The following is a 27,315-nucleotide window of genomic DNA, read 5'->3' as shown; positions in this document are numbered from 1 at the left end:
GACAGAACTGATTGATCAGGTGACACAGAGAGAATCGTGCTTAGTGCGGTCTTCTCCTGGCTTGTTCTCATAATCGGTTGGAGTCTGAACACTCAGACCTGGACTGATCACAGCAACCAGCAAGTGCCAGGACTTACCGCACATACTCCCTCCAGTGTACACACACTACAAAAAATATATTTTTTTTTTAGAACAGGTTTTTATCGGATGTATGTCCCTATGACATGCCAAAAGTTTTTCAAAAGGACAGTGACACTATAAGGTATATTTTCTTATGGACTCTATATTATTAATTCATAGACATCAATTATTGCATCCAAGTAAGCAGCATACTGTATATTGACACTTGCAAACGAACAAACATTCTCCTAATATGCTAGAAGCACTAAATACATTATGGGCCAAACTTCTAAACCGTCTCTTGAGTCTTTAGTACCAAAGGGTGACAATTATGCGGATATACATATATACAATAGCTGCGATGTATCGGGCTGTCTGAAACAAAAGTGTGTCTGCTTTTTGTCTCAGAGAGATGGTTGCTGTTTAAGACAAAAATCATACACATTTAGGCTATGTTCACACTACGTATCTTTCCGGCGGTAGTTCGTACGCAGCCGTACATGTGCGGCTGAAAGTACGGCAGTGGGAAAAATAGACATGCGGCCGGATTGCAAACATGCGGGCGGACCGCAAACATACGCCTGTAGTAGAGTTATGCTTCCCTAGCTTGTTTCAAAGTGATCTGAAACAGGTCATTTACTTGGAAATCTTTGCCCAGCCCAATAAAACACACAGAACCTTTTGGATCTAAAAATCACGTTCAATTTGGCTGAAATAAGTACTCCGTACGGGACCACATGGAAATCCACAGCCGTGAGTTGGAACAGTTCCGGCTTCAAACAATAGTCTTGATCATTTTTCACGGCACCGTATACGATCCGGCCGTAAGCTCATACGTAGTGTGCATTGTGCGGCTGTATATCGTATACTTTCAAGCGAACGCATCAACCTTAAAACTACGTGCATATATTCACGGTTTGCACTACGGCCGGAAAGATACGTAGTGTGAACATAGCCTTACACATTGAGATAAAAATCATACACTTTTTTCTTTCAAACAGATTGATGAATCTGGCTAATATATAGACTTTTCATGAACTCTAGTATATACAATGTCTAGCCCCCCTAATGGAATGGCATGATATTGTATCCTTACAAGTGGTACATGTGAAGCCAATCTGAATATAGAGAACAGTGGAAAAGAATGCACAGGTCCCAAAGGGCAGATACACTACATTTCTAATAAACACAATATAAACCTGGATAGCAAATCACATGAAATAGGAAAGAAAGACCAGTAAACAAACACATTAAAAAGTAACAGACAAAATAACACAAAACGGAAAAAGAAAATACCTGACTAGACAACAGATCTCCATATCGTGTTAGTTTTTTGTGTGGTCCTAGTAAATCTGTCCTTATATAATTATTGTCTAAATAATAAAGTTTAAGCTAATGTGATTGTTAACATTAGCATTGGTTGAGGGATATGAGAATAGTGTGCTCTTTAAAAGCTGAGAGGGAAGAGGAAAAAAGAAGGATATGTGGTATGAAGTTCTGCCATGTTTTTCATCGAGATAGAAAAATCTCCCTCAAGTGATTTTTTTCAGCTGGCTAGTTCTTGGCAAACCTATAGCACTTCTAATCTAGAATGTTGGCAATCTGGGCATGATGATAACTGTAGTTTTGCAACAGCTGGAGGGCAACAGGTTGTGCACCTCTGCTACAGAGTAACAACACCCTTATTTTAACTTTCTAAGACTCTTGCTGTTGCACTCCATTAATAGACACCTTAAAAATTCCAGATTACAAGTCTTGCAAGAACTAGTCAGCTGGCAAAATAACTTGAGAGAGATGTTGATATACTTTATATACTTTCAGGGTCAATGGAAAGCTTTATGCCCTGATCGCAGTCCCGTAGTACCTATGTAAGAGGCTAGGCTAACCAAGAAAAGTCTCAGCAGAATGCCAAATGACTTCACTCAAGAGGAAGACTCAGTTACTTATACTTCTAGGTATTTGGGGAAATTGCTCTTTGAAGAAGAAAAATGTAAGAGAAGAAGCTATGAATGGTGTCTCTTGAAATACATCAGGTCCGGAAAGGAAAATGTGCTAATAAAGGAACGCAGTTTATGGGCATTACCACTGGGATGTGCATGACCGCTGTCTGACATGACTAATTTCCACAATGTATTCCTGAAGATTAATTATATGTGTTTCAGAGGGACTAAGATGCTGTAGGCTGAATAGGAAAGAACTGAAATACTCTGGTATTAACTGCCGGTACTGAAATTGCAGCGATAGTATAAGAGTGTAGATACTTTCTGCCAATGTATTTAACTATTTGTTACTAAGATAACTATTTGTTACAATGAAAATTCTTCCATATTATTTAGATGTGTAACTTGAATGTATAAATGTATTTCCACCCATTCTTAAAGGGGTTGTCTAGCGGTAAAAATATTTAATATATTGCTGTTGGTGCATATAAATCACTTATAAAAACACTGTTGTGGTGTCCTGTTGCGGTGTTGCCGGTGTCCCCTGCTGACTGCAGTGCCTCCACTTCTGAGACAAACATGTCTCATGAGTGACAGCCCGCTAAGGCAATCACTAGTCATCGGGCTGTCCCCTGTCAGTCAGTGATTGGCTGAGCAGGCTGTCACTTCAGAGAGGAGTTTGTCTCAGAAGTGGAGGCTCTGTAGTCAGCGGGAGACACTAGCGACACTGCAACAGGACACTGGGAGAGTGCAGAGAGGTAATGATCATCGTTTTATATGCACCAACAGCCATATTTTAATAAATGCTTAACTTCAGACAACCCCTTTAAAGATGTATCACCTAGTTTAAAAAAATATATAAATATTATAGCCAGGTACTACTGAATATAACCAGTACTGGACCTCATGCATCAAAACACCAAAACACATATTGATTGTGTAACTTAAAGATATTTATTAATTTATTGCAGCTTATTATGACAATAATAAGCTTAGTACAATAGTTACTGTACCTAGAGCAGGCAAACTTACACACTACATTTATACTAGAATTGGAATAAAGGTTAAGGGTGCGTTCACACCTACAGGATCTGCAGCAGATCTGCAGCAGATTTGATGCTGTGTTCAGTTATTTAAATGAAATCTGCTGCAGAAAATCAGCTGCAGATCCTGTAGGTGTGAACGCACCATAAATGAGTAAACAGTCACATAAAACTTCCTTGAAATATATATTTAAAAAGTATACAGATCGCTAAGTAACCTGCATAATAAAGACAGAAAACATATACAGTTCACATATAACTATACAAAAGTCACAGTTCACATATACTGCATTGTTTGTCCTGCCCTATACCTAGTCTTGTAATGTAAAGGTAATATGTGAATTCAATATCCAAGTAGTCTTTCACCTGTGTGCAGTGCGCCCTACCAGTACATTGTAGTGCATGATGAACAGTCCCTGCTTCTCCGCAGTCCTTAGCATGTCTTCACTATTATTCTCATTAATCAGGAAGACCAACTTAACCTTGTCAATTTCAAGGATGACACCATCAACTTGTCAGTCACCACTCCCTAGTCCTTCTCATGCCCCAACATTCCTTTCCCTCAGTTCCCAGCATGGCTTTCCTCACTATGCCCCTAACATAGCTTCTCCTTGCATTCACTTTGAATTCCTCCAAATCATAGATTCTTCCTCAACAGGTGGCAGCAAACAGTGCTGCAGAATGATGTCTATTGTACAGAGAGTTTAGCATAATGACAAAGGTCACTGATGCACAAATGTCCAGCTCACACTGAAGCAATGATCCTCTTCGCCTTCAAAGAGCCATAGCATTTTTACTTTTTCACCTATAGGGCTTGCTGAGGGCTCATTTTTTTGTGCCATGATCTATAGTTTTTATTGGTATCATATTGATGTAAAAGAACATTTATGATTGTTGTTTATTAATCGTTTTCCTGATATATCTTGGTGTTTTTTCCTCTGTTTACCATTTTGAAACCATATTGTCATTTATATTGTTAGAACGGTGCTCTGAGGGTGGTAGCCCCATCTGCAGTGCTCCAAGCGGCCCTACTAGATACAGTATTAAACTATAAATTGCATTGAAACTACACTGAGGATGAAGGTAAGAGACTTACCTTTATACTCAGGGCCCCATGCACCATAGGGATCTATCAGCATGTTAGATTCTTCTACCCGGCTGATCGTTTCCCTTTAAAAGCTATAATCGCTATTGATTGCAGCCTTTAAGTGGTCAATGACAGGCAGCCGCATGATTATGGCTGCCTGCCCGGCAGAAATTAAAACCGATCCACACTGCCGACATACATTATATATACATTCCTAATGCACAGGGCATTGGCAATGTATAGAAAAGTATATAGCTGCATGGCTGATGTGAAGGGGTTAAAAAGGTTGGTCATCAGACAGACTGTAAAGTGGTCTTTATAAAGAGGACAACTATATATCAATTATATATTAGCTATAATGTAACTGCAAATTGGTCCCAGGAAGATTTGATCTTCATGGGGACAGGTCTTCTTAGAGTTGATCTTCCAAGGAAGTTTCACTATATTTGTTTGGTTTTATTATGTATCTTTAGAAATTATATAACTTAGTAATTAATAGGTGCTGCTGAGATTAGGTGTACCCACGTGTGCATGTACTTTTCACTATTATCAGAGAGTATTTAGCTGTAACTTCGAACTAAGACACTTCATTAAATTGAGTCCTTCCTGAGATTTTGTATTCAAAGCCTTATAATTACAAGCAACTGTGAAAGGGATTGATCAGATCAACTGTAGATCATTAGCAGGGGAGAGAAAGAAGACAGTCTTGGACTCTGACTCCGGCCTTTAGAAAAGAATACTAATCAAAGGGATATTTTTCCTGCTCATTGTGATCATTACTTATTGAATGAAGTTTCATTTACTGGCAATCTCATCCGATTGCTAAAAGCATACATGAAAATCAGATATTATTCCTATAGTAAATGTGATAATACAAAATCCTTTAATGATTTAGCTTTAAAACACCATTATTTTATAAAAAAAAAAATTTAGTTGCACTGCCTGCTTTATGAGATTTTACATATTATGAATTTACCCTATTCCTTAGTAGGGTTAAGCTATGAGTGATCTTATTTTCTAGAAAAACAAACCTCATTCTGTCATTACTAGATCAAAGATAATATATAATTTGTAATTCTTGTGTAGGATTTATATGATATCCTAAAAACTTTAAAGCATACCTGTTACAGTACGATTTTTGAAACTTCTGTGTATAGACACAGTTGCCGACTAGGGATAAGCGAACCGGCCGAGGTTCGGGTTCGTATGAACCTGAACTCTCGGCTTCTGATTCCCGCTGTCTGCCCGCTACGTGCAGAGGGTGGATAAAACCTTGAGGACTGCCTGAAAAACTGGTATACAGCCATAGCCATAGGCTGTATCCCAGTTTTCTAGGCAGTCCTCAGGCTGTATCCACCCTCTCCACGGAGCAGGCAGACAGCGGAAATCAGAAGCCGATAGTTCAGGTTCATACGAACCCGAACCTCGGCCAATTCGCTCATCCCTACTGCCGACAGAAGTTCAGATTTTCCAAGCGTTGGTGGGTTCCATGTACGGGGCTAACTGTAAATGAATTGCACAGTGTGTTTCCCTAGCGATCCAAACTACTGGTGACAGGTGCGTTTGTATGCAGAAATTTCAAAGATCCAATTAGTTGACACTATTAGCTAACTGTTAAGATAGCAATACACATGGCACTTTTTTATATACCCACCTGTGCTTCCATAACGTATTTAACATGTTTTTATTCTATGGTAAAAAGAATCAAAGTGATGAAGACTGTAATATGTCCTTGCTCCCCCTCCCATCCCTGTTTTTGCTTTGTTGACAGTCTGATGAAAACTGAGACCGGCTTCCTGCATAGTACAGGAATGAGATTTAGGGGTTGAGCCCATACTGTCCAATAAGCATCATAAGCTATGGAAGGGAAAGCGTTGAGGCTTGACAGCTTATAAAATATTTGGAAGCACAGACAGATATTTGAAAGTTATCATGTGTCTCTTTGGCCTAACAGCTATCTAACAGTGTCTTTAATGTTTTGAATGTGTATTGCAACAGATCCTGTTAATGCTTCCTTTGCATATTGTTTTGGCCAAGTTTGCTTAGGATGATCTGGCCAATTACAATTACGTCTTGTCAAGGCGGGTATATTAAGTCCTAACTAGAACCCAACCCATTGTCCCTGAACACTTGACATGCTGCCCTAAGTGGCAAACTCCAACTGAACGACGGTTCCTGCACTGCTAAAGTGTTGGGGCCTTTAGGTGGTAATGCTGGTGATGTTAGGTAAGCAACACAAAAAACATCACAAAAAATCTGCACACACCTGTTTAAATATCCTTCCCCAGACATTTGTGGGAACGTTGGGTCGGCCCCAGTGTTTCTGCTTCCCAGATAGGCCAGTCAGCCTCAGCACCAATGAGGCAGAACTACATGGCACAGCCTGGAACTCCTGCCGCACTCCCAGTACCACAATGGAGGCACAATGCCTGCCACAGGAGCCAGGTCAGGTAAGTTCCTGACACGTGGCAGTTACCTAGTTCCTTAAGTTAAAAAAAGACACTTGTCCATCAAAGACAACATTCCTATAGTAAAGAATAGTTTGCATGGTTGGAAATAGATATATGTCCATGACTGTAATTGATTACAGCTGTCAAAACAATCTGCATTAAGCTATATACGCACAACGTCTTTTTTGTCCGTTTGACAGCCTTCTTTTAGGGTGGCCAGCATTTTGAGGTCATATAACAGCCTTTATTTTATAATGAAGGCCGTTATTTGTACAATTATGTCCATATGAGACAATAAATGATCATGTAAAACAACGGCCATTATTTGACAGCAAATTGACAGCTGGCCTAAATGACGGCTGTTAAATGGCCAGAATGGTGTGTGAATATATTAGCAAAAAAATTTTGTATCACCTGTTCACACATGTTTTTTCTTAACTAAAAATTATGCCTGTATTTTGGTATCATTTTACTGTGTATACCCATAACCTAAATATGGGGGAGGGGAGAATTGCTATAAATTTACATTTAATTTATGTTTGTACTCCTTCACACGCAGCAAATAAATGAAATCATTTTCAGTTTCTTCCAAAAAAAAAACAGCTGTAAAAAAAAAATCTATCTTTTTCTGTTGTATAAAAATTTTGTCCATAAAAAGCCTCTTAGTGCTAGACTTGTATACAAAACCAGTCAGTCAAAAAACCCACTAGGGGCCTTTTCTTCCCTCTTTGAACTGTCATTGCTATAGAGAGAATCATGCAGCCTGGGAGGAAAATACAGAGCTTTGGGCATTGGAGTTTGTATTTTTTTTTTCTTTTTTAAGGTAAGGTAAGCAAATTTTCAGTCCTCAAGATTTCCAGCATATATTTGCCTATAGCATGTCTTTTTATTGCACCTAAATGAATTACCGAATTAAAATTACTAGGCAGTCTAATTATTAGGAAAGATAAATAATAGAACAAAATATTAGAAAATCAGCCATAAGCTAAAAATGTAAAGTGAATAATAATAATAATAATAATAATTAAAAAAAAAAAGTTACTATCTTTTTACAATGGCACCTGTTAAACAGTTAGAGGGTGACATACCGACAGTGTGATGAATGTGGGGAGCAAAAGCATAATTCCAGATTCAATAAAAGAGCTACTGCAGCACAAATTGCTGAAAAAGGTAATGCTGGCTGTGCTAAAACGTGTCTATGCTCACACCTGTTCAACATCAAAAGTGTCTACAGTGATCATTTGCCTCCGAATTGGACCATTGTGCAATGTGAAGGAAGTTTATAGGAAGTATAGTCCCACAGGCTATGTTCACATGTTTTCTCAGCTCAATTTAAAATAACGTCTGTTATTTTAAGTCTAAATAACGAACGTTATATAGCAGCCTGGCCTCCCCTTAGAGCAATGACTGGTGTTTATACATTATTTTAGTTTGGGATTACTAATTGAACTTTGGGTGTGGCTTCATTGAAAAGTCCATTAAATTTAATAGTAAAGACGGAGAAAGAATGGTGGAAAAAAGGAAAACTGTGTGTGAACTACTAATAAAAACGTCCGCTGTTTGCAAAAGATGTCCGAAAATAATGATCATGTTCATTATTTTGACGTCCGCAGCAAAAACGTTGGTTATTCAATACACTGTGTGCATTGGACGACCGTCTTCCCATTGACTTCAATGCATTGCCATTGCAGTCAGTTAAATCGTGGCAAAAACAGCTGTTATTTTAAATATAAAATTGGCCACCTTTTCTCTATTTTTGACGTTGTGTGAATATAGCCATAAGATGACATTAGGATACACTATAGGATATAGGCACGCTGGCAAAGATAATGGAATGATCTGTCCTACTGGAAGTCTTTTTTTCAGTGCTTGGGGGGGGTGATTTAGACAAAGGTATGCATGAGAAGCAATGCATAAACAGTATGCATCACTGCTTACTTTACATTCATTGGTCCAGGTTCTCTCACTCAGCAGTGCATGCACTGAGTAATATAAATATAAATATATATATATATATATATATATTTATATATATATATATATATATGCGCATACCGTGGTGTACTATACTGATAGAGTAGCAGCCATGGAAACAGACCAGAGCACTGTTAATCATGTTTCCAGCCTCTCCAGTTCTATACCCTTTAATGGCAATTATATTCCTGAACGATAGTGGCCCTTTTCTTATAGGATGATGCACTCTTACTTCAGTAATTGTTCATGTGAGTAATATCAATGAGTTCAAGGTTTTGACTTGACCTCCAAGAGGCACATGTTATATATGTGTTAATAGCAGGATTTGTTGGAAGAAGAAAAAAAAAGTGCTGCAACTATCCTATTCATCTGAAGGGACAATGCAGAAATCCATGTACCTTCCAAAATAAGCATCAAATTTGACATCAAATATCTGTTTTATAGTACTTTGGCTGCATATAACATCAAGATAAGACATGATAAATGTAATATATAGGGAGTCTTATCTTAGACTAGACTAGAAATGGGGAACCTTTGGCCCCCCAGCTGTTGTAAAGATCCAATTCCTTCATATTTAGGCTATCTTCCTGCGCTGTACAAACAACGGCCGTTCCGCGTTAATGGCTATTGTTTAACACTACGTACATTTTTATTAATTCCAGACATAGGTAGTGTAAAACAATGGCCGTTCACAGGGAACGACCATTCTTATTACAGAGTGGGAACATAGTCTTAAATTGAAAACAAAGTAAACAGCATGGTATAAAATGTGCTGCTGAGTACTGACTGATCTGGGCAGTAAGAGAGTGGTGATTCTCCAGGTGTCACTGATTCCTTTAGGCAGAAACAATTTTACCAACAATTAGGCACTTATTGGCTTAATTAGTCTGTACAGTAATACAGCACGACAGTCATGACAGTTGCAGTTTCGACGGTGCTGTAATGATGCACCCCAGTTCAACCCTGCCTTGAACCCAATTGCATTGAAGGGCTAGTTATACCTAATGACCATCTCTGAATTAAAATATAAACCGCAACTTAGAGTCCTGCATTATCAGGGTGGACTATAGGTCATAATGCTGAACGATCTGTGAATCTTTGGCCAACACTTTCATTCCTTCAGACCTGGAGAACTTTCTTTCACACGTACAATTGAGTCCACCCTCCTGGCTATAATAGGATTTCAGCAGCCTGTCTTAGCTGATCTTCCCGTTTATGCTGTATAGGTACATATTATATATTACATAATGTACTGAATGCAGAATGAAATCCAGTAATAGAATAAATGATGTAGAAGTCAATGAGTTTTAATGCAGCATGGTGCTGCAGTTTGCGAGCCCATTAAAATGCGTGCATTTGCGGATTCATAAGCTCTATGTACATATTCTATATGTTTGATTTGTGAGGGACCATTTTGCTAGTTAGAGACGCTATACAATTCCCATTCATGCATAGTCACAGCAGCATTCCTATGCCCTCGGGGAATGTCTCCAATTTCTTTTTATTTTGTCAACATGCTCAGAGAGCATATGGTCATGCTTGTTTAAATTCCGTAAGTGATGCCCGTGTGTGAAGCCTGTGTAGGGAAATACAACACATATTAGGATGTTTATCCAGGTGAATATGAATATGGAATATTTCCTAACCCATTCTCATTCTATTAAAGACTTTATATTTATAGACTTTAACTCTTTATAGTGTATTATGTGAGCGTTAAAACGTTCCAAGGTACAGTAATACAATAGATTTGTTTTAGATGCTATGGAAATCCTAATGAATGAAATCAAATGACAAACTCAACTGCTTAAACCCAGTCCGCAACCTCTAATGCAATTTCTTGCACTCACATCCAGCTTCCCCACCTTGCTATTTCCTCATCCTTACCCTAGCGACTGGTTTTCTCCCTGCTTCCTTATCTATTATTTTATAGGTTTATATATTTCTTCCTTGATAACCATTCATCACTTTCCCACTTCATGCTCCTGCCAGGCTGAGAGGGACAAGTCAAGCAGAAAGTGAAAGAGACAGAGGGCTACTTGCCTGCGTTGTTCCGTCTCGGATCACTGTGGAATCCCTTGAGTACCTCAGACTCCCTAAATGCGGACAGTTACAGAATAGCATAGGGAAATGACTGGAGTGGCAATTCAAGCAAAAAGCTTTTGGTATTTGTCCAGGCAGTTTATTATTTGGCAGCTATGCTTTGCTACAAGAAAATTGGAAGTGTATAGAACACTATGAAGGGAGATCAGCATTTTAATGTACAACCTTTTAGGTTAATTTATGAATGACATAATGTCTGCACAATAGAAACAATGTACACTGTAACCCAGTATGAAGGGAGACAACATGGTTACATAGTTGGATTCTACTCAGTTGGTACTGTCGTTAAATCTATAATTAAAAAACAATTACCCAAACACCACAATAGTAAATAGCATCGTCAGAGTCTCTCCAACCCACTGCCTCCATGCCGCTGACTGACTGAAAAACATGAGTCACAATAATCAGTGACTGACAGCGTCCGTGTAGAAGTATGCATTTAGACAGAGCTGGGGGGGCGCCCACTTGACCACTTTGCTGAGGACGGACAGAGATTTACAAAATTAGATGCCATACTAGAACGTTTCACACAAAATTATACCAATCTGCTCAGCTATTTCTCCTCTATAACATGATGCATGAAGATCAGATTGCCTTTTCAAGGTAACAGGTTCCCTTTTATATTAAGTGAAACAGAAGACCTGGCACTACTGATCACTCACGATGCATATGAGAAACACTGCTATATACGCTCAGGTGGTGCAGCTCGTCTAAGAACAGTAGAAAACCCAATAATATAAACAAGAACAAAGAGACGGGCACTCACCGTCTTGCGTGAAGCTTTTCCTTTATTTCATTTCTTGGTTAACACACCAAATGCTACTTCAGCTTGACAAAGTGCTATTGTAGCACGAAACGTGCGTCACTGAGGACACTGAGATCAAGCTTCCTCTCCTAGTATTTGGTGTGTTAATCAAGAAATTGAATAGAGGAAAGACTTCGCGCAAGCCAGTGAGTGCTTGTCTCTTTGTTCTTGTTTATCTTATACCTTTTATATCAACTCGCTAAAACACTGTAAAGCACTTAAAGGGGTTTTCTGACTATGAACCATATTTTTACCTAATAATTGAACATTTAATTGGTAAATAAAGGTATTTTACTACTTTTTTGTAGTCTTTATGCATTCTTTCTGTTTCTATCTGCTCTCTTACAGTATTTTAATTAGCCATAATTTCTGTTTAGTCTACATCTGATAACAGACTTCCTGTTCCTTTAAACACTCTAGCTTGGAATTCATCCTATTCATCTTCCTTCCACTACACTCTATGTGGGAGGGAGATAGAACTTTCTGAATTCCAGGCTAGAATGTTCAAACAGGTAAAAATAGGTCATGTGATTAGAAAACCCCTAGAGGTGAATCTTTAGATGTCACAGACTCCCAGAGGTAACTTTAAAAGTGTAAGGATTTATTTCATAGGTGAAATACAAAATGCAGTACAGCAGTCAATAATCTGGCTTATTGATTGCTGTGCTGCACTTTTTTATTTTCACCTATGGAATAAATCCTTACACATTTGAAGTTACCTCTGGGATTGCTGTTGGGATATTTGCTTTATATATCAGCTCCGTGGTCTGGACTCTCTGGCTGACACCCATTACAAACTCATTCAAGGCAGTGCTACTCACAATCCGTTTGCATAGATAGATAGATAGATAGATAGATAGATAGATAGATAGATAGATTTTATATTAACCTGTATAATACTCCATGAGAACTGTAGAAGAAAAGGCCTCTTTTCAAATCAATGAGACCACAGGTAATATCTTGCCTGAAGGACAGGTTTAGTGAAATTGCTAGATTTAGAGATTTAAATCAGGCAAAGGATTTGACACACATTGTAATCCAATGTATCATTTTTAGAATTTCATTCTGTCACTGTGTGTCAATAAAACTGCCAGATGTAAGCACTAAAATTCTCTGTCAAAGAATATTATGTTCTAAACCTACAAACCAACTTATTACATTTTACACGACTGTTGAAAGATGTTATATTAAAGAAAGCTTTTGGTAAAAATGACTTTTTGTAGTACAATTGACAGTGACATAGTAGTGCTAATGATCTTTTCTTTCTTGGAGTTGTATCACTGCTGTAGGTATTAAAAATTGAGGTTGTACACCTATATCCAAAGAAACTCTCATAATGAATCCAAGAGGCAGTTACCACTGTGTGTATATCAATGAACTTGACTGTAATTGAAGCATAATTGTTCTCATCCCTTGAGAACAGGAGTCAGTTTGGTTTAATTAACTTTATACAACGTTTAAATTATCAAGGGTGGTGACCCTAACACACAAGTAAAGGGGTGGGAAATGCAATAAAACACAAACAAACCATAAATAATCTCAACATAAAGTGGTTCTCAATCAACAGAGCAATGCTGTTTTAGGCTATGTTCACACACAAATTAAGCCAATTTTTAATTGGATTGCCAACACTTGACCACAAATAATGGCCGTTTTTGTAAACTACATTTTTGTCATAACATATTATTTGCCGTTTTTTCCCAAACTAATGTCAGTGAGACCTAAAGGGAATATCCGGAGACTATTTTTCTATGCAGATGTAGCTATGAAATGTGTACTCCTTTCCTGGTCTCCATGCCACTGCCATCATTTGGATGGTGTTCTGTCCTGCTGCTCAGTTCATCCTGGTGTTGGCCTCAACATAAAGAAGTACCCACTCAGCCAATCATTCAGACCAACACTAGAAAGTGTATGGCCCTGGACCCTGACGGAATGGCAGCAGCATGGACACATTACAGGTAAGTACAAGTTTTCTTGTTCTTTTAGCACCTTTATAGCTCATCTACATAGAAAAATATGAACCTTTAAGATATACTCAATGTAAGGGTGCGTTCACACTTACAAAATCTGCAGCAGATTTCATGGTGCAGATTTGAAGTGGCAGATTCTGCGCCATCAAATCTGCTACAGATTCTGTAGGTGTGAACGCACCCTAATGGCTAAAAAAAAAACCTATTGAGATTTGTAAATCTGCATTCATAATTTCACATTCATTAACACTGCATATCAGAATGCTGTGGTGTAACACCCCTGTGTCAGCATCCATAACCGTACATGTGAGGTTGTAGCTTGGGGCATCAACCAGTTGTATTCATTACAGTCTGTGTGAAATATACAATTAAGTTGTTTTCTTCCTAAAAAGTTTAATTACAACACCACCATATGCTGCTAAACTCTTTATTACTAGGGAAGGCTTTGCTGAAGAAAGTACAGTACTCCCCCTACTAAAAGGGAACCAGTCAGTTCTCTATTAGTGTATAAACACTCTCCAGTGTATTTGATGACCTTTCTCCGAACCTGCTAAGTATGCCAGAACCAGAGTGGATGTAGTCACCTTGCCTCTGCCCTACTTTCAGCCACTCACACTTGAGCGACAAACTGGGTACTGGGCTTTGCATAGCCCCCAGTGTGTGAGAGCAGTGAACACTGTGTCTGACAGCTACAAGGTACTGGAGAGTGTTCATATACATGGAGGCTGAGCATAAATGTAATAGGTCATGAAACCAAGAATTACAACTCGTGTACCAATAAGGTAACAGTTTAGTATCTTCATGACCTTAATGACATATTGAATTACTGTCTCCACTAGGTCAAGATAATAGTCCTCACAATTAACTAGAATCCTAAAATGTCATGTATAAAACTCAAATGAAGGGGAAACATTAGGCAGGAGTATTGATGAAAGTGCCACAAACATAGCAATATACAAGCAGAACCATCCTGGCTGATATACATTTGCATGTCCCTGAAGTATTTCATGCTGGAGAGTGAACTCGGAACAGACAGATGCAAGAAATAGCCACTGTAATTTATCCCATTAATGTGAACACATTAGCCAAGGCAAATAAATTAGATTTCACAGCGTTCATATTTCTCTGTTAGATTACTGAAAACAAAGTTGGAAGATAAAACACAAAAATTAATATCTTTTTGCTGGTATGATTAATCTATAGAAGACAAATGTACATTGAGATCTGGTATTGGCTGTAAATCTAAAGTATCCTGTTAAGAGCAGGAAAACTAATTAGATGCTAACTACATCCTTGATCCAAGACTATCCACATCCATGAATATATATTTTTATCGAGAGAGAAAGAGAGAGAGAGAGAGAGAGAGAGAGAGAGAGAGAGAGAGAGAGGTGATTTCCACCATTTTAGTCTCACATCTCACATTGTTTGCCTATTCACCCAATGTTCCACTATTGTTTCCATCATGGAAGCATCATAAGCCACATAAAATAGTTGCTATACTTTATAATTTGAGATGAGAAAACCCTGACCGCGCTGCCTGGAAAACATGGATAGAGCCATAAGCTTGAATATTGGCCAGTGTTTCTGTCAGTATTTTGCTCAGTATTTGTAGCCAAAATCAGGATTTGCACAGTTTCTTCACTTTCAACCCACTTTGGTTTAAAAAGTACTAAACAAATTACTGAGCGACATACTATGTATGATCATAGCCATAAATAGAGAAAAGGCGGACGATTTTGATATTTACAAAGGCGTCCTTTTTGCCGCGATTTAACTGACTGCATTGGCAATGCATTGAAGTCAATGAGAAGACGGACGTCCAATGCACACATTGCATTAAATAACGGACATTTTTACCGTGGACATCAAAATAATGAACATGATTATTATTTTTGGACGTCTTTGGAAAACAGCGGACGTCTTTTGTTAGTTCTTCACACATAGTTTTTCTTTTTCCACCTTTTTTCTGTTTTTACTATTAAATTCAATGGACTCTTCGATTAAGCCACATCCAAAAGCCAATTAGTAACCCCAAACTGGACTAATGTACCAACAGCCGTCATTGCACTAAGGGAAGGCTAGGCAGCTAAATGACGTCCGTTATTTAAGACTCAAAATAACAGACGTAATTTCAAATGGAGCTGAAAAGATGTTGTGTGAACATAGCCATAGGCTGTATCCATGTATTACAGGACTCCTTAGGGCGCATGTCCATGGTAGATCATGGATGCTATGAAGCATAAAGCTGCAGGCTGTCATTGGGAACTCCTGGAGTCATGTATCATCATGTATCATCAGGAGCTCCAAACCTATTCATGTCTTCCCACTACTGTAGTAGGGTGGCTGTGTCACTACAGTATCCAGAGGATTTGAATAGGTTCGAGGCTTCTTGCATCATAATGAATCATGAGTTTTCAATGCCAGCCTGCAGCTTCACACTCCATAGCATCCGTGATCTACGAAGGATGTGCATGCAGTCTTAGGGATGCATCCAACTTCTGCATCCAACAGTTATCAAATGCTGCACACTTGGGCTTAGATGAAAACTCATCTCTTTTTATATTTAGGAACCATTCAAAAATGCATCTGTTAAACTGGTATTAGCTCTGTTATCAATGTTATAACGTCCTTTTTTCGCTGCCTCCTCCTTTTTGGACGTCTGTCATGTTAAGTTCAAATAACAGCAGTTATTTTTAAATCATGGACGTCATTGTGAAATAACGGACAATATTAGGCCTCAAAATGATGGAAGTCCAAACAGATGACCATCGAACGGCCAAAAAAAGACATTGGGAGGCATTTATTAAGTCCGGCGTTTTTTACGCCGGACTTAAAAATGCCCCCGCAGCTCCGGCGGTACGGGGATTTATGTAGAGGCGGACTGCCTGTACATAAATCCTGTGCGCGCCGGTGCGCACCGCCGAAAACCTACGCCAGCTGAGGACTGGAGTAGGTTTTCGGCGTACATTTGGGCGGAACGGATGATAAATCGCGCGGACTCTGAGTCCGCGCCCTCCGTTCCGCCCACTTCCCGCCTACTTTCCGCCCCCTTTCCGCCCCCTGGCGTACTCGGCGGAAAGTGCCGATTTGCGATTATTTTATTCGCAAATCGGCCATTTGCGTATAAAATAATACGCAAATCGGCACTTTCCGACAAAAATCATCCTTCCGACGGATGATACATGTGGCCCATTGTGTGAACCTAGTCTAAGGCCTTATTCACACGCCCCACAATCAAGTCCATAATTACAGATTTGCCAATGACGTACTTAAGTTACTACTTACGTTATGTACTTAAATTATGTAAATTACCAGATCTTCATTGTTTGAGGCCTCATATACACATACTTTGTGTGTAACATGAAGCCACTGTTACTTTATGGAGCTATTTCCATAATACAGTATATCCAAAAGTCTCCAAATTTAAAAACACAAAGAAGGTCAGTGCCATATTGTAATGGCTGCACTAAATATACAAAATATGACATCCTTAACACTTTCATCTGTTTTGCAGTAGAAAAACTCCTGTTCAAGTCTATCCACATTTCAAAGTGTCTGCATATTTTATCTTCTTTCCAGAATACAAGCCATTAGTGTTAAAGGGTCAGTCTTTTTTTCAACCAAATCCAGAAGTGGGTTGATAAAACAGTAACTGAGCAACTCTTTCCTTTCCAATTTTGCCCTGTCAATTCCACACCTAGTTTTGGTTGAAAAAAGACTGGCCAAAAGATTGACGGAAATGCTGTGTGTGGATATAGCCTGATACTGGTTAATTGAAAGATTCATGCCCCAGTAAAGCTAAAAACAGCACTGAGGAAACAACAGTTGTTCCAAGCACATGCTGTAAATCTGTCACTGTGGCTTGCTTATATCCTTCTTTTACTACTGTTGTGCCCATTTGCTATTGATCTGTAAAGATATTGACAGCTATGGATATATGATAATAATTTATGGTCATAATAGTAAAATCATGGAAGCAGAAAACCAATCAGTGTCCAATAATGAGTTCAGAAATAAAACTTTCATCTCCTGAATGACTCAAATTCAGTCAGTTCTGCAAACTCCTAAAAAAAAAAAAAGCTAAAAGTAAGCCAATGAAAACCAGCCGGTGTCAAACTACAGATTGCAGTCTCTAAAAATAATAGGAAAAAACTAGGAATATGCAAAGAGTGAAATTGTGTGTCTTCACCAGTAGTCACAGGCTGAGGCTCATTAGCTGAGTTAATAGTGTGCTCCCAACACCTGCAACCCTCTCTAGAAGGAAAAGACACAAACTGAGCTCTACAGTAACTAAAGCCTTATTTTTAGTATTTTTAAGTTACAGAAAGCTGCATTCCTACAACTTCTCATTTCTATGCAGATTGATTTATAGAAAAAGTATAGAAATAGAGTGCAGGATTAGAAGCCGGACTATAAAGGTAGTGGAATTCCATCAAAAAAATCTTCAGCAAACACTGTAGCAGTAAGGGTACAAACACACAGGGTGGATCCACAGTACAGCCAATGGATCCACAGTGGATTTTGCAGCAAATTTGCAGTTGTAGTTTCTATGAGAAGACATACTCGCAGCGGGATGTAAGAAGACCACCCTGTTAACCCCGAAGCATACTGTACCTGCTCCCTGTTCCCGCTTGCTTCGGGGGCTCCTGGCATATCGACGTCCTACTCAGCCAATCAGTGTGCTATACGTGATAGAAACTACAGGCAATGGATCCACAGTGGAAGTCCGCTGCGGATCCGCCCTGTGTGTTTCTACCCTTAAATGGATGAGATTTAGGGGTTATTGACAGGTCCTTCCGTACACGGACAGTGTTCTGCGGACCGGACCTGGGAGCTCCCAGCATCATGATTAATTATGATGTCGGGAGCTCCTAAACAGTTTTAAAGTTCACACCAGTGTACTGACAGCTGCGCGCCAGTGCACTTGCATAAGGGCCCTATTACACGGGACGATTATCGTGCAAAAAGTCATTATATCGCTCGAATTTAAATGATAATCGTTCTGTGTAATTGCAGGCAACAATTGAAAAATCGTTCGTAAGTCGTTGAACGTTGATTTAAGGCCCTATTCCATGGAACGATTATCAACCGTATTCGGCCGATATCAGCCGTTACGGCCGATAATCGTCCCGTGAATTGGGAGGCAATAATCAGCCGACATTGTTCATGTCTGCTGATCGTTGAAGTCGTTTGTCTTTCAACATGTTATATATCTTATATAGCAGCAATCTGCTGCAGTCGCTAGAATAGGAGCGGCGGCAGCAGACTGCTGCTATATCCTATGGGCTGCCTGGACGATCAGCAATCCCCCAGGCAGCCCCCCCGCAGCTTCCTCCGGCCCTCCCCGAACTCACCCGCTTGCTGCTGTCACTTGGAATAGCGGCAGCAGCAAGCGGGGAACGAGGAGCAAATGATCGCTCATAGCGCTCGTTTGCTCCTCAGAGTCTAAACCTAAAATTATCGTTAATCGTTCGCTGTAATACCACATTCATTCACTCAAGTTCCGCATTTTTTCACTAATCGTTCAGTGTAATTGCACATTGCCCATTGTTTTGCTGGGATCAGAAGGAATAACGATCGTAATAACTATCATAACTAACGACTATCGTTCTGTGTAATATGGTGAACGATTTCAGATTAACGATAAACAATCTAGTTTGCGATCGTTTATCGTTAAAAATTGTTCCGTGTAATAGGACCCTTAGTCTATGTTCCCACATAGTATTTTTGCTCAGTATTTTGGTCAGTATTTTGCAACAAAACTAGGAGTGGATTGAAAACCCAGAAAGGCAATGTTCACACACTGTTGAAATTGAGTGGGTTTCCGCCATTTGATGGGAAATAATTGCCATTATTTTAAAACAATGGTTGTTAAAAATACTGAGCAAAAATACTGTGTGGGAACATAGACTAAAAGTTTGCGCTAGTGTACTGTCAGCCGCGCAGCTGTCAGTACACTGGCACAAACTTTCAAACTGTTTAGGAGCTCCCTTACAGTATGCTGTGGAAATTGGCCTGTGGTGTGGAATTTAATCATTAACGTTTTGTTTAAATTTAGTTTACATGTTCCACACTGAAATCTGCGGAAGAAAACCGGCACCAAAATCCACGGATCAGTAGATTTTTACAGTTTCACATGAACATACTGCAGACACCTTTACCATAAAAAAAACAAAACATAAATACCCTGAGACTTCTCTTTTCAATCCATCCCTGGCTTTGTATTAAATAACTATGACTAAAAAAAAAGAGAGGGCTTGCTCTCACTTCTGTGTTTTTCATCCATAACATTTCCATTTTTATTTATTAAAAATTTTAACAATGCATAAAAATAGCTTAATTTCCATTTTATATCTTTCCCTTTTTTTAAGCGCATGGTGTTATTTTTTTTTTTTATATACACAACATGTACATGTACTGTATAAACCTCCATAGATTTTGGCCTGTAATGGGTTTTATTTATACATGTTTCATTTCCATATCGCTTTTTTTTTTTTGCTTTATTTGTTTATTTTGTTTTATCTGTAATTCAACAAAGTCACCAGAAATAGCAAATATATAGTTCACTCTTTACCAAAATTTTAACAAATACTGATAAAAAAAAAACTAATTGTAAAATATTAGGCATCTGTATTTCATTCGCATTTTATACGAAATTGTAAATGAGGCCTAATGTTTTAAACCAGTCATGATGCAGTCACGTTTTATGGTCCATGTTACACCCCTGAAATTTAGCTGAACTAGACTTGGATTCTCTGCTTCAGCAGAAGCACAGATAATGCAGTAATAAATCAGGCTTTCTAGTACAGTCACATTATGGTCATGTTAAACTAGCCAAGAGAAACAGATGAAAAAACACTAACACTAGATTTAGTCCTATTCTGTAATACGATACAGGACTTACAGATGAAATGCATGCAAGCAGGTTATCTATCTGCCCATCCCATATAATACGGAGAAATGCCTTCTAAAAGGATACTGTAAACTAAGAATACCATCATGAAAATATAGCATCAGAAAACCTTCTCACATACGTTGGCTGCTTTTATCTCCCTGATCTTCTAGGATTTGTCCCAGCTCTTGCTATACCCCTTAGATTCCCCTCCTTACCTTAGAAAGATTGCTGTGATCCGAGCACATTGCCACCTCTTCTCACAGACACCGTCCTCCAGTGCTGAACGAAGGATCTTAGAAGGCCTTTACAGCGCACATCTCCTGGCTCAAAGCTGATCACTGTCAGACTATGTACAGAAGATCCCTCCCCAGCACTTAGTACAGCATCAGAGGTGGGCTGTCACTGAGGCTTTACCAGGCAGACTGTGCACATTTTCACTGTGCCCCAAGGGACAAGCTAAGAATGATCTTGCTGTCTTATTTAAATGCAGATGCTCAGCTCCTTTCATGTATCCCTGTCTTGCGGCTGGAGCTCTCACCTATTCAAGTGTAGTGAAAAAGGCTGGAAAAGACCCGTGTTTTGTCAGTGTATACAGTGTATCTCTAATGAGAAATTTCCTCAACTGTCTACAATGTAAATGGAAAGAAAACGAAGCTCCTTTAAGGGCAAGATAATACAGTGGTGCCTTGGATTACGAGTATAATTCATGCTGGGACTGCCCTTGTAATCCAAATTACTCCTAAACCAAAGCAAATTTTCCCATAAGAAATCACACCCCAAAAATAATGATTTTTCATGTAAAACAAATGAAACAAACAATGAGAAACAGGTGAATATGTTATATTATAAGTTCCTGTACAGTATAGCAATCAGCATGTGGAGTATAATGTATACTATGTGCATAAACCAGATAACACAGCAGCAGTTTGTAGATACAGGATGTAACTGCAGATCCCCATGATGCAGTAGTGTAGTACAACAGGCTAGAATAGAGAAGCAGGGCTGCTGTCAGAGGTCTGTGTGGTCACATCACAGCAATGGGGAAGGGGTGTGTGTTCAGCATGGACCAATCAGGAAGTGAGAATCACAGAGCTGTACAGGAGGACAGTGACAGAAACTTCTTTATACAGCAGTGTGAATGGCAGTGTAAGTGCCGGCACATTATAATAGCAATGGAGAGGAAGGGAAACATAGAGAAAATGGGAAAAAGGACTGACAGAGTGCAGAGAGCATGAAGGAATAAGCGGGGAATATGTGGGCACATGAATGCAGCACTCTCTGTCTGGGGAGCGAGGGGTTACAGCTAGTGAGAGATTACCTCCACAGTCCTGTCCCCTGATGTAAGCCCCAGCCTGAAGCGGATCTGCTATGATTTGGAAGGTGAGGGAGACTCCCTGGATCAGAGTCCAGTGCTGTAGACCACACTATGCAGACCTTGCCCCTCCTCCACTCCACCTCCTACCCAGTATAGGGAGCTCTTAAACCAAAGCAATGCTCTTAAACCAAGTTACTATTAAACTGAGGTACCACTGTATGTGCAGCCTATAAACAGTGGTACCTTATATTGGTCATATACATGTAAATGTTAAATAATCATGGGAATAGACATGTTCTGTCCTCCCCTCACTAATTCATAGCATTATCATGCTCATCCTGTCATAGCTGCATACAGCAAACAATAGATTGTATTTAACTTTGCAACAAAAAGGAGTTAAGAAAGACTTTCAATTTAATGACCCGAACAATTCCATGGCTTTTTCTTATAGCTGATAGCGTACCTACCTGACAAAAGTTATCAGTGCTAATGTTCAATGCCATTCAATTATGCACTGCCAAAAAGTGTGAACAGAGGCAATAGATATATAAATCAGAGCTTTATTAGATACATCCCAGTGACCCCGCTTCATTATCAGGTATCTGATAGCACAGAATAATTTAACACTTATCTCAATTTCCCATATTGAAGAAATCAATCCCATTAACAAATCCCTCCATAAAAAGTGACAAGTTTCATATTGACAAGAAGAATTTTAAAGAATTATACAGTTGCTTGACTTGCAATCAGTAAATAAGATTAATTTGGCAGACGCTAATGGAACTTGACCACTCCATTAAATATGCACTGCAGAACTTTTACAACTAGAAGTAATTGAAATAAAAAAAATGTATGTCTACGCAGCATTATATAATATTACATCAGCTGTATTTAAAGGGAACCTTACCCAACATCAATTTCTGGTTGCCTGAGCTAAGGGTCATTGGGGGTGGCCTCCGATGGCTTCCGCATGCCCTTCAAGCCTTGGGCACATGTATGGGTACTTATCAGGAAGCTGCTGTGTATGGCCATTAGATTTCCAGTGATACATTGATCCAGGGATTATTCTGATTGCTATTAGAGTCGGGAAGGAATTATCTCCCTGTGATGGAGCAATTGTCATCTGCCTCATAGGGGTTTTTGTCTTCTTCTGGATCTACACAGTAGGGGATTCCTAAGTTGAACCTGATGGACTCTTGTCTTCTTTCCACCTTATTAACTATGTTACTATGTTACTTTGTGAGAGGTAGAACCCTTTTGGACCATTGTATAATTTGAATATGGGAATTTTAATCTGATTTGAGCTCTGCTAGATTCACTGCGGAATTCAGAAGGAAGAAGCAGAAAAAGAAGCATTTACCCTCTAAAATATGTAATATAAGGTTTCTAACATCCACTTGTTTTATTTATTTGCGAAAAGTTTGTTGAAAGACGGCTCCTATTTATGTCCTATGGCCTAGATTTCTCAAAGGGTGTAAAATAGAAACCGGTGTAAATTGCCACAGTAATCAATCATTGCTCAGCTTTCATCTTAACAGGGCTGAAAGCTGGACTGTGATTTGTTGCTACAGTTCACACCGGTTTCTTTTACACACACTTTGAAGATTCTGGGCGTATATCTTTCATCATAAGGGGAGGAGGTAATAATAGAAGGTCATGCACAGACCACCATCTCTGTATGTAGAATGAAATTATTAGTCTGAGTTCACACTACCTTTTGCAATCTGTTTTTTTCATCTGTTTTTGCAAAAATGGAAGCATTTGTGTGCATCTGCTTTGACCCATTTTTCCATTGACTTCCATTTAGGGATGGTCCGAACCCTCCGAGGTTCGGATTCGTATGAACCCGAACGCTCGGCATCAGATTCCCGCTGTCTGCCCGCTCCGTGCAGCGGGTGGATACAGTGGGAGGACTGCCTGGAAAACTGGGATACAGCCTATGGCTATGGCTGTATCCCAGTTTTCCAGGCGGTCCTCCCGCTGGATCCGCCCGCTGCACGGAGCGGGCAGACAGCGGGAATCATTACCGAACCGAACTCGGTTCGGACCATGCCTACTTCCATTATAAAAAAAAAAAAGGATCAAAATGCATCAGTTTTTTTTAATGTACACAGAAATAAGGTCAGCTATGTTTTTGTGTATGTTAAAAACTGATCAAAATGGATGCACACAAGGGCATCCATTTTTCCATCTGTTCTTTTGCAAAACAAATGAAAAAAACTAATTGCAAAAACAGTGTCAACCCAGCCTTATTATTTATTTACTTTTTCAACTCAAAACTATACAAAAAAAAAATTTAAGTGAAAATGCAGAAAAAACACACAGATTCCTGCCCTGATCTTTTTCTCTTTTCCGTTGTGCCGTTTTCCTGTTTTCTGTTAATTTTTTCCTAAATCTCTTTTGGTGTAGTGAAAGCATTCCCCGGCCTCTCAGTGCACCACCCCCTTGCTCCTCGGCTCGTCCTATGCCTCCTACTTATGCATATTCAAAATTGGTTCTAGTTGTATTGGTTACAAAGCTGTTTGCGCGATGTAAGTAATGTTGCCTTTATTTTACTTAACCATTGCTGCAATTTAATAAAGGTGTGGCTAAGGCACCAAAGTACTCCATGCTGTAATGCCCATCTCCACTCTCCTACTTTGTCCTCTTCATCCTCATCCTCTTTGATTGACAGGCAGGTCTCTCTGAAATCCTGTGCATGCACCATGGATTTATATTTAGGTGCACTAGCAGCTTCAGCTGTGGCTTCACTGTCTCATTTTGCTACCTCATCACTGTCAGAACACTAGAGCTCAGTTTTGCACATAGTACATGCAAAGGATTTCAGCAGGGAGGCTCTGGGAGCCCTGTCTCTTAGGGCCCTATTACACAGAGATAATCTGCCGAATCAGGCTAATTCAGCAGATCATGCTTCATGTAATAAAGACAATGATCAGCTGATGAAAACAATCATTGGCTGATCGTGTCTTTAGGTCCTAACTTAAAATCATGGCTGATGAATGTGTAGATAAAACAATAAAGTTCACACATTACCTCTTCATGCTCCCCAGTGTCTTTTTTGTTTCTCCTTGCTCCCCGCAGACTCTGGTGCTCAGCCCTGAAGTGACAGGCTGCTCAGCCAATCACTGACCAGGATGGGACTTCTGCAGCCAGTGATTGGCTAAGCGGCCTGTCACTTAACAGACACCTTTTAAAGTTGCACCGGAGACTGCGGGGAGTGGGCAGAAGTGAAGAGAACACAGGGAACGTGGACAGGTAATTATGAACTTCACTCAAGGGCTGCACGAACATCGCTAACAATATATATACAGCTCTTGCTACAGATCGTTGCTCATTTACTATAGTGATCGGGCTGTGTAATATGGCCCTTAGTCAGAGAGCAGGGAGGTCAGAGAGAGGTGTAAGACGGATAAAGGCATTGCAGCACAGGGCACTTCATTACCATTAACCTTGCCTCTTTGACACTTCAGAGTAGTAATAAAAAGCATTCCTATTGAATTTTAGCCATGGACAAGTGAAATAAAGTTAAACATACAATGCATACATAGCTGTATACAGTAACTATTGCAGCAGTCTAGTAGTGATTTTCTGGATGACAGATTGACTTTAATGTAACTGCAGTACACACATATGGAGGTTAATGTCTCCCCTCGTGTATTTGAAACAGATGCTACAATTAAACTAATCTGATGCCTAAGGCTAGGTCTACACTGTTACTTAGGCCAATTTCACACAAGCATAATATGGACTCATCTTTATTATTACCAGAAGTCCTGGCTCGACCACAGGGCATTAACCACAATCAGTCTGGGTCTTGGGGCTATAATACAGATGCAAAAATGCATCTCTATTACACTTTTGTGAAACCTACCTTAGGCCTCATTCACACCCTCAGTAATTTTTATGGCCCACAAATACCTCTGCAATTTTTTTCTCTGTGACCTCTGGAGAATGGTCTGTAATTGCATCCGTTTCCATATCCATTTCCGCAAAAATTGTACAGTGCTAGTCTTGTGTTAGCTTTAATCCATGTTTTCCATGGACGTCTTGGATGTCACATGTGTGACATCCATGAAAATCATGGATCGATGGGGAATCAAAATCCACACTAGGACATGTGCTATTTTTTGTGAAATGGAATGTGGATCAGCGAAAAAGCAAAAGCTGTGCATATCACAATAGAAATCAATGGGCACTGAGGTGGTCCGTGTTTGCAGATCCGCAATCACAGACAACTTTGTGGAACATGTGAATAAGGCCTTAGACCATGATTTCAGTTTTTAAGCTCAAAGGGGTTGTCCCACCATTTGATGCTATCCTCTAACCTTATAAAAGGGGCTAACTATGTGATCACAAGGGCCCGACTGTTGGGACAACTCTTTAAAACATAAATTATGATATAAATCAGCTTAGCAGACTACTAAGAATAAGGCTCTGCTGTGACTCTTATGGAGTGGAAATACATATACTAAATAAACATACTGTAGGTATACATGTCAAAATAACATATTACTGAATGACAGCTTTAGCTGTCCAGACATGAAAGGAATTATAGTTGCAACAGCTGGAGAGCCAAAGTTCCCCATCCCTGGCATAGTGGATAGCACACTCATAAATAAGCTATATCAGTATCAAAACTGCTCTCCAAAAAGCACTGTGTAATCCGAAGCACAGTACTCAATGGGTGTGAACAAAGGGGACCAGGTTGCAGCAGCTTCAGTGAACTTTAGTCTGAATATAATAAATAGCTCTACAACTTCAACTGTATTATATCCATGACAGGTCAAAAATCACAGGAATAAAATTTATCAAAAAAGATAAACTGTACAATACATTTCTGGGTCAGTCTGACTTCTTCATCAGATAACAAAGTTATCCAGCAGAGCACTGCCCAGAGCGTCACATTGCCTCTGCTCCCTCCTATACTGCATCCTAGTGTGGTCTCTTTCCCAGGTAAGGGATGCAGGGGCGTACACATTCACACACAGCTATTTATATGATATAACATAAAACATGATTCATCAGACCACGCTTCCTTCTTCCATTGCCCAATGGACCAATTCAAATGCACGTGTTAACTGTACACATTTTCAGCATTGGAATGGGCCATCATGGGCACAGTTTGAAGCTACTTAGCTTGCACTGTGTGTTCTTCTTTGTATTAGAGCTAACATTAATTTTTTTTAAGCAGAAATAATGTTTTAATAATAATGCTTTTATTTGTATAACGCACACAGATTCTGCAGCACTTCATATAGTTTTTGCCAATTATTGCTCCCTGTCCCCAATAGGGCTCACAATTTAAATTCACCTATCTGCATGTTTTGGGTGTGGGAGGATGGGAGGAAACCCACACAAACACGGAGAGAACATACAAACTCTTTGCAGATGTTGCCCTTGGTGCCTATTTTGGCATTGACATTTTAGAGACCCTGGGTGTTGAGCAGCTGCAGAATCTGCTGGGTGTTAGCAGAGCCAGATCAGCACTGCAGAGTGTCAGGGGGCTGCACTCCCTGTAGTTGCATAGTATGTGTCTCTGGGGGAGGGGGGGGGGCGAGGGTCATGGGGGTAGCTGCCCTGGGGGCAAAATTCTTAGGGTCACAAAATTTGGTTGCC

At 39.5% G+C, this 27,315-nt stretch overlaps 1 protein-coding gene across 4 annotated transcripts in view; it reads right to left on the bottom strand.

The window, feature by feature from the left end:
- The window catches only part of LINGO2 (leucine rich repeat and Ig domain containing 2), a 186,094-nt gene that overhangs the window by 8,613 nt on the left and 150,166 nt on the right, over positions 1 to 27,315 (bottom strand). Inside the window, exon 1 of one of the 4 annotated variants that reach the window (XM_069964291.1) lies at positions 20,600 to 20,681. The exons of the other annotated variants lie outside the window; for them this stretch is intronic. The gene's annotated coding sequence lies outside the window, so the exon portion shown is untranslated. Of the gene's footprint in view, positions 1 to 20,599; positions 20,682 to 27,315 lie in introns of those variants that run through there. 4 annotated transcript variants of the gene reach the window in all.

Source organism: Dendropsophus ebraccatus, chromosome 3 (assembly GCF_027789765.1).
Source record: "Dendropsophus ebraccatus isolate aDenEbr1 chromosome 3, aDenEbr1.pat, whole genome shotgun sequence".
Classification (NCBI taxonomy): Eukaryota; Metazoa; Chordata; class Amphibia; order Anura; family Hylidae; genus Dendropsophus; species Dendropsophus ebraccatus.
The sequence above is the reverse complement of the archived record's forward strand: the minus strand, read 5'-3'. Positions and strand labels throughout refer to the sequence as shown.